General features: G+C 37.3%; 1 protein-coding gene across 1 annotated transcript in view; it reads left to right on the top strand.

Moving 5' to 3' along the window:
* ATL1 (atlastin GTPase 1) overlaps positions 1-12401 on the top strand; it is an 83281-nt gene that overhangs the window by 407 nt on the left and 70473 nt on the right. The gene's annotated exons all lie outside the window — the stretch shown is intronic.

The following is a 12401-nucleotide window of genomic DNA, read 5'->3' as shown; positions in this document are numbered from 1 at the left end:
TTTCTGAAAGCCTGAATTCCTAGGATGATTCAATGGCCTTTATCCTTGTTGGGCACACGCGGTATATCACCGCAGGTATTGCACCTTTAATGGGATCAGGGATACTGCAGAAGCTGAAGTACAGTCAGGGGCTGCAGCCTGGTTCTGGCTCTATCACTTCCTCAGCATCTGGGCCAGGACATCAGATTTGGCAATATCTTGGTGTCCTTATCTGCAACTTGAAGAGCATAAGGTTTTGCATCTGACACTCTAGAAAGTGTTTGTATTTTACAGGGTTGTAAAGAGAGTTGTCAAATATAAGAGGTTTTAAAATACTTAACAATGCACAGGATATGGAACAGAAGTTCAGGGAAATAATTTCACAAGCTGTTTTGTAGTTTCAGTTCCAGTCTTGTTTTGAAGGTAGAAATTAAGTTGCCTGCATTATATATACTGGCAATGTTATTTCTAGAGTCTAGTATAGGTTTTGAACAGAAGAGCCTGATATCACTTAGCTACTGCATTTAGTGACTGAAAAATTACAAAAGAGCAAGTTGCAGATGTAGGCATGTGGCTTTGAACATCTAATTCAATTCTGTTTTTGGGAAATATGCTCCTTATTGTTGATAATTATAATCAATTGTACAAGGTAGAAATTAAATTCACACCTTAACAGGACAGGGAATATATGTAATTTCTTGTGCTCCATGCACAAAGGGCACTTATTTAGAGAACATAAGTAAGCCCAGACTTACATGCTCCATGGACAAAGCCTATGTGTTTACTGCATTGAAAAAATTGTTGAAGAACAGTTCCTTCTTTCAAAGCTTCTTGGCACTTGTTTTGGTGGGCACATACTTCTGGCTTCGATGACTCAAAATCTCTTCAAATGTTCTATTGGTATCTTAGTACTTGCTTACTGTCATAGATTCATTTGGCTTTTTTTTTTTCCCTCTGACCCTATAAGCATTGATCCTTTCTCTAGTCTGAAATTCATTTATTCTTATTTATACCTGTATTATTTCACAGAGAATTTGAGGTAGCATATGGAAAATACATACTGTAATATAAGATAAAAATAAGCAAGTGAAGAAACTAGTATGAAGTTAGAGAAAAGAAAAGTAGGAAACCAGAACAATGGAATAAATTGGCCAATGAAGGGATTTTATAGTGTTTTTGAGCTTTAGATGAATCAATTGATCAAGAAAGAGGTACATATTTTCCTAATGCTAACACTTCAGAAAATTTTATCTCATGAGCCTTCATAAAGTGGAAATTGAATGCCCAGTTTGAGACAAGGATAAATATCCTGACAATCCTTTAAGCATGTTATTCTTGAAACACAACATTTAAAAAGAATTAGACAGTAAAAAGTTTGAGGTCATAGTCTTCAACAAGACCCTGGAGAGCAGATATTTTTATGTTCCCAGTCATAGCAGTTCCATATGCTTTGTCCATCAACCCAGAAACAGATAGCATGGAAAAAGTTGAAATTCTATGTGATGGTTAAAAATGTGTCTGCTATAATCATTATTTTACTTGTACCACAGTTGATGCCAAGAGGAAAACATTTGCTTTATGTTAAAGCCAAAAGAATCTTAAGTATTTTTAAATATTGGTTGAGTTAATTTTAACAAGATCAGTGAAGTAGATTGGTTGGTAAAGAAATTCAGATTTAATTTCCTTAAGATAAACATATAGTGAATAAATTTAATTTTATCATAAACAATTAAGCACATAATTTCAAGGTTGAAGTTTATATAGTAATAAATCATTGTAGCTAACAGGAGAGTTTTTTACAAACCACCCAACATTATAACGACAAGATGTAGAATATATATGGCTTGATATGGGTCCTTCATCCCAACGTAATTGTCATATATTCTTAGAGTCTTCATGATATCTGACATGTAAATATTTTTCACTTTTAGTCTTATCTATATAACAAGCTATAATGTTTTTTTCTATGTTTTGTAGTGTTTTCCCCCTATTTCAAAGTTCTTAAGTAAAATGCCAATTGTAATCTGTGGCCACTAGTTTCAACTCTAATTTTAGCCAAGACTGAATTTTAAAACATTTGAAACATAAAAGTCTTTATCCTCTACATAGCTAATTTTCATATTTTATTATCCAAGGAAAAAAATGGCTAATCAAAACCTTAAATATGATAGGACAGAGCATAAGGACAATAGTTTTTGTCTACGGAACATACAGGTTTAAACCATACAGTAATCTGATGAATCTTCCAACTTAAAGTAGTTGCAAAATGTAACTCTGTGATTGAGTTGACTGAAGAGCATAAGGTTTATATTTGTTAAATATAAATGAATTAAGTGTTGCAGGACATTGCCACAATTGTGATTTGGATTTTCAAGTAGTTATTATATTATTAAACTATTCTCTCTATTACTAATTAGGGCCATTTTTCTGCTGAGGCAAAAACCGTATTTTTCAAGTAGAGGGAAATGCTTGTATTTTGTTTGAGTAGCAATAGAACATGTATGGCATTCAGAAACACTATCAGGTCATTACGATAAGAGTTTTAAAAAGAAGAAGTAAAGAAGACAGTACACATCCCTTTTTTATCCAGCTTGAATTGATCATCAGATACGTTAAGAAGCTGTTTCTGTTCCTCTTTATCCTCAGAGTGGTTTTAAGCTTTATATGAGAATTGGTAGAAGAATTTCTATATTCAACTCACAAATTGGTTCTATTTGCAAATTCAATAGCTAAGAAAAGATAACAGTTACAAATAATCTCATACTGTTCCTTATCACTTTCCACACATCATAATAGGTATAATGTTCAGAAGGGTGCCTAAAGTTTGCCTATACCTCATGTAGACTGGTGTTTTGAGCAGAAGAGACCACAATGCTTGACAGTGACCCTATCCTACAGGTATATAGCTCTTTCAGGATTCCAATAAGCTCTCTTTTTCTTTGTCCTTTCAGGGCAAGGATGATATGGCTTCCCACTATTGCTAATCTCAGGATGCCTTGCTATCCCTTGTTAGTTACCTTAACCCTGTCCTCATTTTTATGTTTTACTTATGTTATTTATTTGTTTGTTTGTTTGAGACAAGGTCTTACTTACTGGGTTGCTCAGGCTGGAATGCAGTGGCTATTCACAGGCACAGTCATACTGCACTACAACCTTGAACTCCTGGCCTCAAACGATTCACCTACCTCAGTCTCCCGAGTAGGTGAGACTACCGGAATGCACCACCATGCCTGACTCATTTTTATAAATAGTCTTTTATTTAAAATATCTTACTGTGCTATCTCTTTCTCCCCAGAATCCTGATTTATATAGGGATTAGAAGTAGTCACAGAAAAGAGACCCTTGAAACGGCTTTCTGGGATGGCATTACTCACATATCTAATGATTACCTGTATAAACTACCTATCAAAAAAAGTGAAACAATGGTATTCTATAGTATGGGGTGGCATCACAACTACACAAATACTCATCAGAAGTTGGCATGAGATGGAGTGTCAGTATAGGGTACAGCACTGGAAGATCAATCTCTAGCACCTAGCTGCTATAACAGTGATGATTACTAAAATTGGCTGCTCTGACTGATTCTGTGAGAATACATGAGGAAAAAGACAAATAGAGAGCCTTGAGTTCCAAACTTAAGGTACAATGTGAAAATCAGAAAGCTTCTTTGAAGATAAGACTGAGGATGAAGCCCACGGCTTGACTATAAAGGCTACAAAGTTATGATTGTCAATTAAATGTGATACCTAGTTCTGTTCTGCTAAGGTAAGGGCACTGGTGGAGAAGGCCTGGGACCCTGTGACACAGGATGGGGGTCATTGAGCAGATATGAATGAGACTGAGACCTTTGAACAAGAGTTAGGTAGAGTTTTGGTATAGCCCTGATGGAGAAGTACAAGGCCTACTCTTGGAGGAGAGAGCTTATATACTCAAGAAGTGATAGGGGCCGGGCGCGGTGGCTCACGCCTGTAATCCTAGCTCTTGGGAGGCCGAGGCGGGCGGATTGCTCAAGGTCAGGAGTTCAAAACCAGCCTGAGCAAGAGCGAGACCCCGTCTCTACTATAAATAGAAAGAAACTAATTGGCCAACTGATATATATATATATATTAAAAAATTAGCCGGGCATGGTGGCTCATGCCTGTAGTCCCAGCTACTCGGGAGGCTGAGGCAGAAGGATTGCTTGAGCCCAGGAGTTTGAGGTTGCTGTGAGCTAGGCTGACGCCACGGCACTCACTCTAGCCTGGACAACAAAGTGAGACTCTGTCTCAAAAAAAAAAAAAAAAAAAAAAAAGAAGAAGTGATAGGATCTTGCCAAATACTTACCTGGGATTCAGATTTGATGTGTAAACTTGAGTATCTTAGGGTCCTTATAAGTGGGTTACTCGAAGCTTGTTCTCAATAGTAGCTTACAGCTTATGCTGAGATGCCAGAATTTCCCTGACATACTGTAGAGGAAGGAATCTCAGGTTTATGGAAATGTTGGATTTACTCAATTATGTGCATTCTGCTTAGTCACATTCTATCCATTCCAGCTGTAGGAAGGCCCATATAAGTTACCTTTATCTAGACATTGGAATAAGAGAGCATGGATGTCTTTGAAAAATTCTTTGGTGGCCGTCCTTAATAGATTGGAGATGATGATTGGGATCTATGATGTTAGTGGGAATATTGAGACCCTGATAGAGGCCAGGTGGCTTAACTGTCAGAGACATGTTTAATGTAATTACCATGATAACCTTCAGGAAGAATTGAAAATCAGGGTGTTTTCAATGCAAGGGTATGTGGTGGGTATCCTCTTGATCTCTGAATCTCTAGGAATGAATAAAACTATCAGCCTATCTGAAGTGCTTCTTGACATATGTAAGTGGAAAAATTCTAGGACTGATGGGCAGAAACCTAACTGAAGTCACTGTGATAGAGTACAGGGTAATAGAAACAATACCCAATTCTTGGACTTAAGCCAGTTCACAAACCTAGATTAAGAAGGAGGCCAGATTCCATTGAGGAAGGATCTCGCAGTGTAGCCAGGTATAAACAGTGAATCTTCCCTGAGGCCATTTCTAGAGGTACCTGTGGCCTTTTACCAGGGTGATTATGAACTGAGGAATGGAGGTTCTTACACCTTCTAGAGGTTATTAGATGTTAGCCCTGAACACTAATCCCTAACAGTCTTAAAATACCACTAGAATTCCAGTGATCAGAGTGCAGATTTAAGAAAATCAAGTGTACTCTTGGTTTAGGTCCATTTCATAAGGGGTACAGTGGGACTAAATGTTGCGAACAGATATTCAGCTGCCCACCACCCAAGAAACAAACATAAGAGGCAAGTGTTGGTGAAGGAAAGGTGGTTTGTTCAAGTGCTGGCAGCCTGAGGAAATGACAGCCTATTGTCAAAGACCATCTATCTCCTCTGCTTACTAAACAACATATAAAGGGAAGGGGGAAAGGGGTGGGTGGCAGAAAGCAAACTTTGTGAAAGTCATCATGACTTGCTCAATGGTTATCAGCAAACAATAGGTGGATCTTGTCATCAGCAGTCTGCAATTGGCCTATTCTAGACTCTTGATCTGTTTTTCTTCAAGGTCATTTTCTAATCTTGTGCCTTGCAGCTGTGTATGTAGGCAAGCAGTTAATTCTAAGCTTTTAAGACAAAACAAGCCAAAAGCATACTGGAAGCACAATGGCTTCCCTTAGCTAGTCTAGTGTTATAGTCTGAATGGCCCTTAGGGTACAATTACATAAAGATTGATTTTTATGGTTGCTTTTTCCAGTCCCAAATGTATGTGAGAATACATATATTGAGTAGCAGAATCCCTATGTTAGGTTTCTGGGGAATATGGGCTGTTATGATTGGTAGGGCCAAGTGTAACCTCCCTAGATAACATCTCCCACATGCCAAAGAAGAAAGCCAAAATTAAACTTTAGCATTAGGGAAATTACTGAGATTAGTGCCACCATTAGCAATCTGAAAGATGCTTTTATTTAATAAAGTCCCCTTGATTAATTTTTGTTGTTGCTATAATTGCCCTTGGAGTCTTAGTCATAAATTCTTTGCCTAGGCTGGTATCTAGAAGAGTTTTTCTTATATTTTCTTCTAGAATTTTTATGGTTTTCTGTCTTTTAAGTCTTTTATCAATCTCGAATGAATTTTTGTAAGTGGTGAGACATAGGGGTCCTATTTCACTCTTTTACATGTGGCTATCCAATTTTCCCTGCACCATTTATTGAATAGGGCTTCTTTTCCCCAGTGTATATTGTTGTCTGCTCTGTCAAAGATCAGTTGGTTGTAGATAGATGGTTTTATATCTGGGTTCTCTGTTCTGTTCCATTGATCTATGTCTCTATTTTTGTACCAATACAATGCTGTTTTAGTAACTATAACTTTGTAGTATAATTTGAAGTCTGGTAATGTGATGCTTCTAGATTTGTTCTTTTTGCTTACAATAGCTTTGGCTATTTGGGCTTTTTTCTGGTTCTATACAAAGTGTAGAATTATTTTTTCAAGACCTGTGAAATATGATGTTGGTATTTTGATGGGGATTGCATTGAATTTGTAAATCACTTTGGGCAATATGCACATGTTAACAATGTTACTTCTACTGATCCATGAACATGGTATGTTTTTCCATTTGTTTTTGTCATCTGTGATTTCTTTCCTCAGTGTTTTGTAGTTCTTATAGCAATCTTTCACCTCATTAGTTAAGTATATTCCTAAGTATTTTATTGTCTTTGTGGCTGTTGTAAATGGTATTGAGTCTTTGATTTGACTCTCAGCTTGACTGTTATTGGTATATAGAAATGATACTGATTTTAGAAATGATACTGATTTGTGTACATTGATTTTATAATGTAAGACTTTGCTGAATTTAAATTAAAAACTAAATTAAAAAGCTTCTTTGCAGCAAAGGAAATAATCAACAGAGCAAATAGACAACCTACAAAATGGGAGAAAATATTCACAAACTATATATCCAATCAAAGGGTAATATCCAGAATTTACAAAGAACTCAAGCAAATCAGCAAGAAAAAAAATCAAACAAGCCCAACAAAAAGTGGGTAAAAGACATAAATAGAAGGTTTTCAAAATAAGATAGACAAATGGCCAAGAACCATGAAAAAATCACTAATCATCACGGCAATGCAAATTAAACCAGAGTGAGATATCACCTTACCCCTGTTGGAATGGCTTTTATTAAAAATCCCCCAAACAGGTGTCATTATCCAAATGAAAACCTAAAGTCAAGAAGCAACCACTGATCAGATAGGAAGAAATCAATGAAAGAACTCTGAAAATATGAAGAAACAAACAGAAAGCACACCCCCAAAGAGGAGCACCAGCCCCTTAGAAATGGGCACCAACCAAAATCAGACCACTAAAATGACAGAAGAAGAATTTCAAATGTGGATTGTAAGAAAATTAAACAACTTGCAAGAACAACTGGATAACCAACACAAAGAAAACGCAAAAAGACTCCAGGTCCTGGAACAAAAATTCACTAAAGAAATGGAAACAATGAAGAAAAATCTAACTGAACTCCTGGAAATGAATAATCAATTTAGGGAACTACAAAACACAGTAGAAAGCCTCAAGAGCAGGGTAAATCAAACAGAAGAAAGACTCTCAGAGATTGAAAATAACACCTTCCAATTAAAGAAATCAGTCACAGAGATAGAGCAGAGAAACAAGAGAAAAGAGCAAAGCCTACAAGAGATGTGGGATTATGTGAAGAAACCTAATGTGAGGGTTATAGGGTTACCAGAAGGGGAAGAAGAAAACACTCAAGGGTTGGACAAGCTATTTGAAGATATAATAGAGGAAAATTTCCCAGGCCTTGGTAAAAATCTCCAGATACAAGTTCAAGAAGCTCAAAGAACACCTGGGAGATTCAATGCAAACAAGAGGACATCACGACATGCAGTCATCAGACTGACCAAAATATCAACTAAAAAGGGCCTTCTATAAGCTGTAAAACAAAAGAAGCAAGTAACATACAAAGGAAAGCCAATCCGAATAATGCCAGACTTCTCTACTGAAACATTACAAGCAAGGAGAGACTGGGGCCCCATTCTTACTCTTCTGAAACAGAATAATGCCCAGCTGAGAATCTTATTCCCTGCAAAACTAAGTTTTGTATACGAAGGAGAATTCAAGGCATTCTCAGATAAGCAAAGACTGAGGGAATTCATGAAGATAAGACCAGCCCTCCAAGAAGTACTCAAAACAGTGTTACCCACAGATCAGCACAATAAACACCCATGAATGTACATCTTCTCAAAAGCTAAAGATCAAAACCCAGATACCACAATGGCTCAAGAGAGAAAACAAAGCAAGAAAGTTCAACCCAACATAATGAACAGAAATCTGCTCCATCTATTGGTTATCTCAATAAGTGTGAATGGCTTGAACTCCCCACTCAAGAGACATAGGCTGGCCGAATGGATTAAAAAATATAAGCCAAGTATCTGCTTCCTTCAGGAAACACATCTAACCTGTAAGGATACAGTTATTCTAAAGGTAAAGGGGTGGAGAACAGTATTTCAAGCAAACAAAAGCCAAAAGAAAGCTGGCATGGCGGTGCTGATTACAGATAACTTAGTTTTTAAATCAACAAAAGTAATAAAAGATAAAGAAGGTCACTATATAATGGTGAAGGGTACAGTTCAACAGGAAGACATAACAATTTTAAATATATATGCACCCAACCTTGGTGCACCCAGATTCATAAAGCAAACTCTATTTGATCTAAACAAATGGATAAACACCACTACCATAATAGTTGGAGACTTTAACACCCCACTGACAGCACAGGACAGATCCTCCAAACAGAAAATCAACAAAGAAATAATGAACTTAAACAGAACAGGACATTCTACCCCAAAACCACTGAATATACATTCTTCTCATCAGCTCATGGATCATTCTCTCAGATTGACCATATCCTAGGACACAAAGCATGTCTCAAACAATTTTATAAAATACAAATTATACCATGTACCATTTCAGACCACAATGGAATAAATGTAGAAATCAATCCTAACAGGAGTTCTCATTTCTACACAAAGTCATGGAAACTAAACAACCTTCTGCTGAATGATCACTTCATAAATGAGGAAATCAAGATGGAAATCAAAAGATTCTTTGAACTAAATGACAAAGGAGTCACAGGTTACCAAAACCTGTGGGACACAGCTAAAGCAGTCCTGAGAGGAACGTTTATTTCCATAAATGCCTATATCCAAAAGTCGAAAAGATCACACACAGACAACCTAATGAATCATCTCAAAGAGCTGGAAAAAGAATAACAGACTGACCCGAAACTCAGCAGAAGAAGTGAAATCATTAAGATCAAATCAGAGCTAAATGAAATTGACAACAGGGAAACCATACGGAAGATTAATAAAACAAAAGTTGTTTCTTTGAACAAATAAACAAAATTGACACACCTTTGAGTAGACTAACGAAAAGTAGAAAAGAAAAATCTCTAATAATCTCCATCAGGAACAATAAAGGAGAAATTACAACGGATGCCATGGAGGTACAAGATATAATTCATGAATACTACAAAAACCTCTATGTACATAAACTGGAAAATGTGGAGGAAATGGACAATTTCTTAGAAACTCATAGCCCCCCTAGGCTCAGCCAGGAAGAAATAGAATTCCTGAACAGACCAATATCAAGTAATGAAATTAAAACAGCAATAAAAACCTTCCTAAAAAGAAAGGTCATGGACCAGATGGTTTCACACCTGAATTTTACCACACCTACAAAGAAGAATTGGTGCCTACCCTGCAGAAATTATTCCACAACATCAAGAAGGATGGAATCCTCCCCATCACATTTTATGAAGCAAACATAACCCTGATACTAAAACCAGGAAAGGATGCAAGTAAAAAAGAAACTACAGACCATATCCCTTATGAATATATATGCAAAAATGTTCAACAAAATCCTAGCCAATCAAATCCAGGTGCTTGTGAAGAAAATAATCCATCACAACCAAGTGGGCTTCATCCCAGGGATGCAGGGATGGTTCAACATATGCAGATCTATAAATGTAATTCACGATATAAACAGAAACAAAAACAAAGACCATATGATCCTCTCAATAGATGCAGAAAAAGCATTTGACAAAATCAACACCCTTTTATGATAAGAATGCTCAACAAAACAGGCATAGACGATACTTACCTAAAAATGATACAAGCCATATATGACAAACCCACAGCCAATATCATACTGAATGGGGAAAAAAATTGAAAGCATTCCAACTTAGAACTGGAACAAGATAAGTATGCCCACTGTCTCCACTCCTATTCAACATAGTGCTGGAAGTCCTTGCTACAGCAATCAGACAAGAAATCGGAATTAAGGGTGTCCAAATGGGAGAGCAGAAGAGATCAAATTCTCACTCTTTGCTGATGACATGATATTATACCTAGAAAACCCCAAGGATTCAACCAAGAGACTCCTTGAACTGATAAATGAATTTGGTAAAGTCTCAGGATACAAAATCAATACACAGAAATCAGAGGCATTCATATATGCCAAAAACAATCAAAGTGAGAACCAAATCAAAGAGTCAGTTCCCTTCAAAATAGCAACAAAGAAAATAAAGTACCTAGGAATATATTTAACTAAGGAGGTAAAAGACCTCTACAGGGAGAACTATGAAACACTGAAGGTTGGGCACGGTGGCTCACGCCTGTAATCCTAGCTCTCTGGGAGGCTGAGGCGGGCGGATTGCTCAAGGTCAGGAGTTCGAAACCAGCCTGAGCAGGAGCGAGACCCCGTCTCTACTATAAATAGAAAGAAATTAATTGGCCAACTAATATATATAGAAAAAATTAGCCAGGCATGGTGGCGCATGCCTGTAGTCCCAGCTACTTGGGAGGCTGAGGCAGAAGGATTGCTTGAGCCAGGAGTTTGAGGTTGCTGTGAGCTAGGCTGACGCCAGGGCACTCACTCTAGCCTAGGCAACAAAGTGAGACTCTGTCTCAACAACAACAACAACAAAAAAACACTGAAGAAAGAAATAGCAGAAGATGTAAACAGGTGGAAGAATATACTGTGCTCATGGGTCAGCAGAATCAACATTGTTAAAATGTCTGTACTACCCAAAGTGACCTACAGAGTCAATGCAATCCCTATTAAAATACCATCATCATTTTTCACAGATATAGAAAAAATAGTTTTACGCTTCGTAGCTTCATATGGAACCAGAGAAGACCCCATATAGCAATATCAATCCTAGGCAATAAAAGCAAGATAGGAGGTATCAATTTACCAGATTTCAAACTATACTACAAGGCTACAGTAATTAAAACAGCTTTGTATTGGCACAAGAACAGGGGCATTGACCAGTGGAACAGAACAGAGAACCCAGATATAAAACCAACTAGATATATAGCCAACTATCTTTGACAAAGCAGACAAAAACATACACTGGGGAAAAGAATCTTTATTCAATAAATGGTGCTGGGAAAACTGGATAGCCACATGTAGAAGACTGAAACAGGACCCACACCTTTCACCTCTCACAAAAATCAACTCATGCTGGGTAACAGACTTGGACATTAGGTGAGAAACTATTAGAATTCTAGAGGAAAACATTAGAAATACTCTTCTAGACATTGGCCTAGGCAAAGAATTTATGAAGAAGACCCCAAGGGCAATCACAGCAGCAACAAAAATAAATAAATGGGACCTGATCAAATTAAAAAGCTTCTGCACAGCCAAAGAAACTGTCAAGAGAGCAAACAGAGACAACCCACAGAACGGGAGAACATTTTTGCAAGCTACACATCTGATAAAGGGCTGATAACTAGAATTTATTTAGAACTCAGGAAAATCAGCAAGGAAAAATCAAACAACCCTATCAAAAAGTGGGCAAAGGACGTGAACAGAAATTTTTCAAAAGAAGACAGAATAATGGCCAACAAACATATGAAAAAATGCTCAACATCTCTAATCACCAGGGAAATGCAAATCAAAACTGCAGTGAGATATCACTTATCTCCAGTAAGAATGGCCTTTATCAAAAAGTCCCCAAACAATAAATGTTGGCGTGGATGCGGAGAGACAGGAACACTCCTACACTGCTGGTGGGACTGCAAACTGGTTCAGCCTCTGTGGAAAGCAATATGGAGATACTTTAAAGTGATACAAGTGGATCTACCATTGATCCAGCAGTTCCACTACTGGGCATCTATCCAAAAGATCAAATGACACTCTACAAATGAGACACCTACACTTAAATGTTTATAGCAGCTCAGTTCACAATTGCAAAGTTGTGGAAACAACCCAGGTGCCCATCAATACATGAATGGATTAATAAAATGTGGTATATGCATACCATGGAGTACTATTCAGCTTTAAGAAACAATGGTGATATAGCACCTCTTGTATTTTCCTGGATAGA

The sequence above is a fragment of the Microcebus murinus genome, chromosome 6 (genome assembly GCF_040939455.1).
Source record: "Microcebus murinus isolate Inina chromosome 6, M.murinus_Inina_mat1.0, whole genome shotgun sequence".
NCBI lineage: Eukaryota > Metazoa > Chordata > Mammalia > Primates > Cheirogaleidae > Microcebus > Microcebus murinus.
The sequence above is the reverse complement of the archived record's forward strand: the minus strand, read 5'-3'. Positions and strand labels throughout refer to the sequence as shown.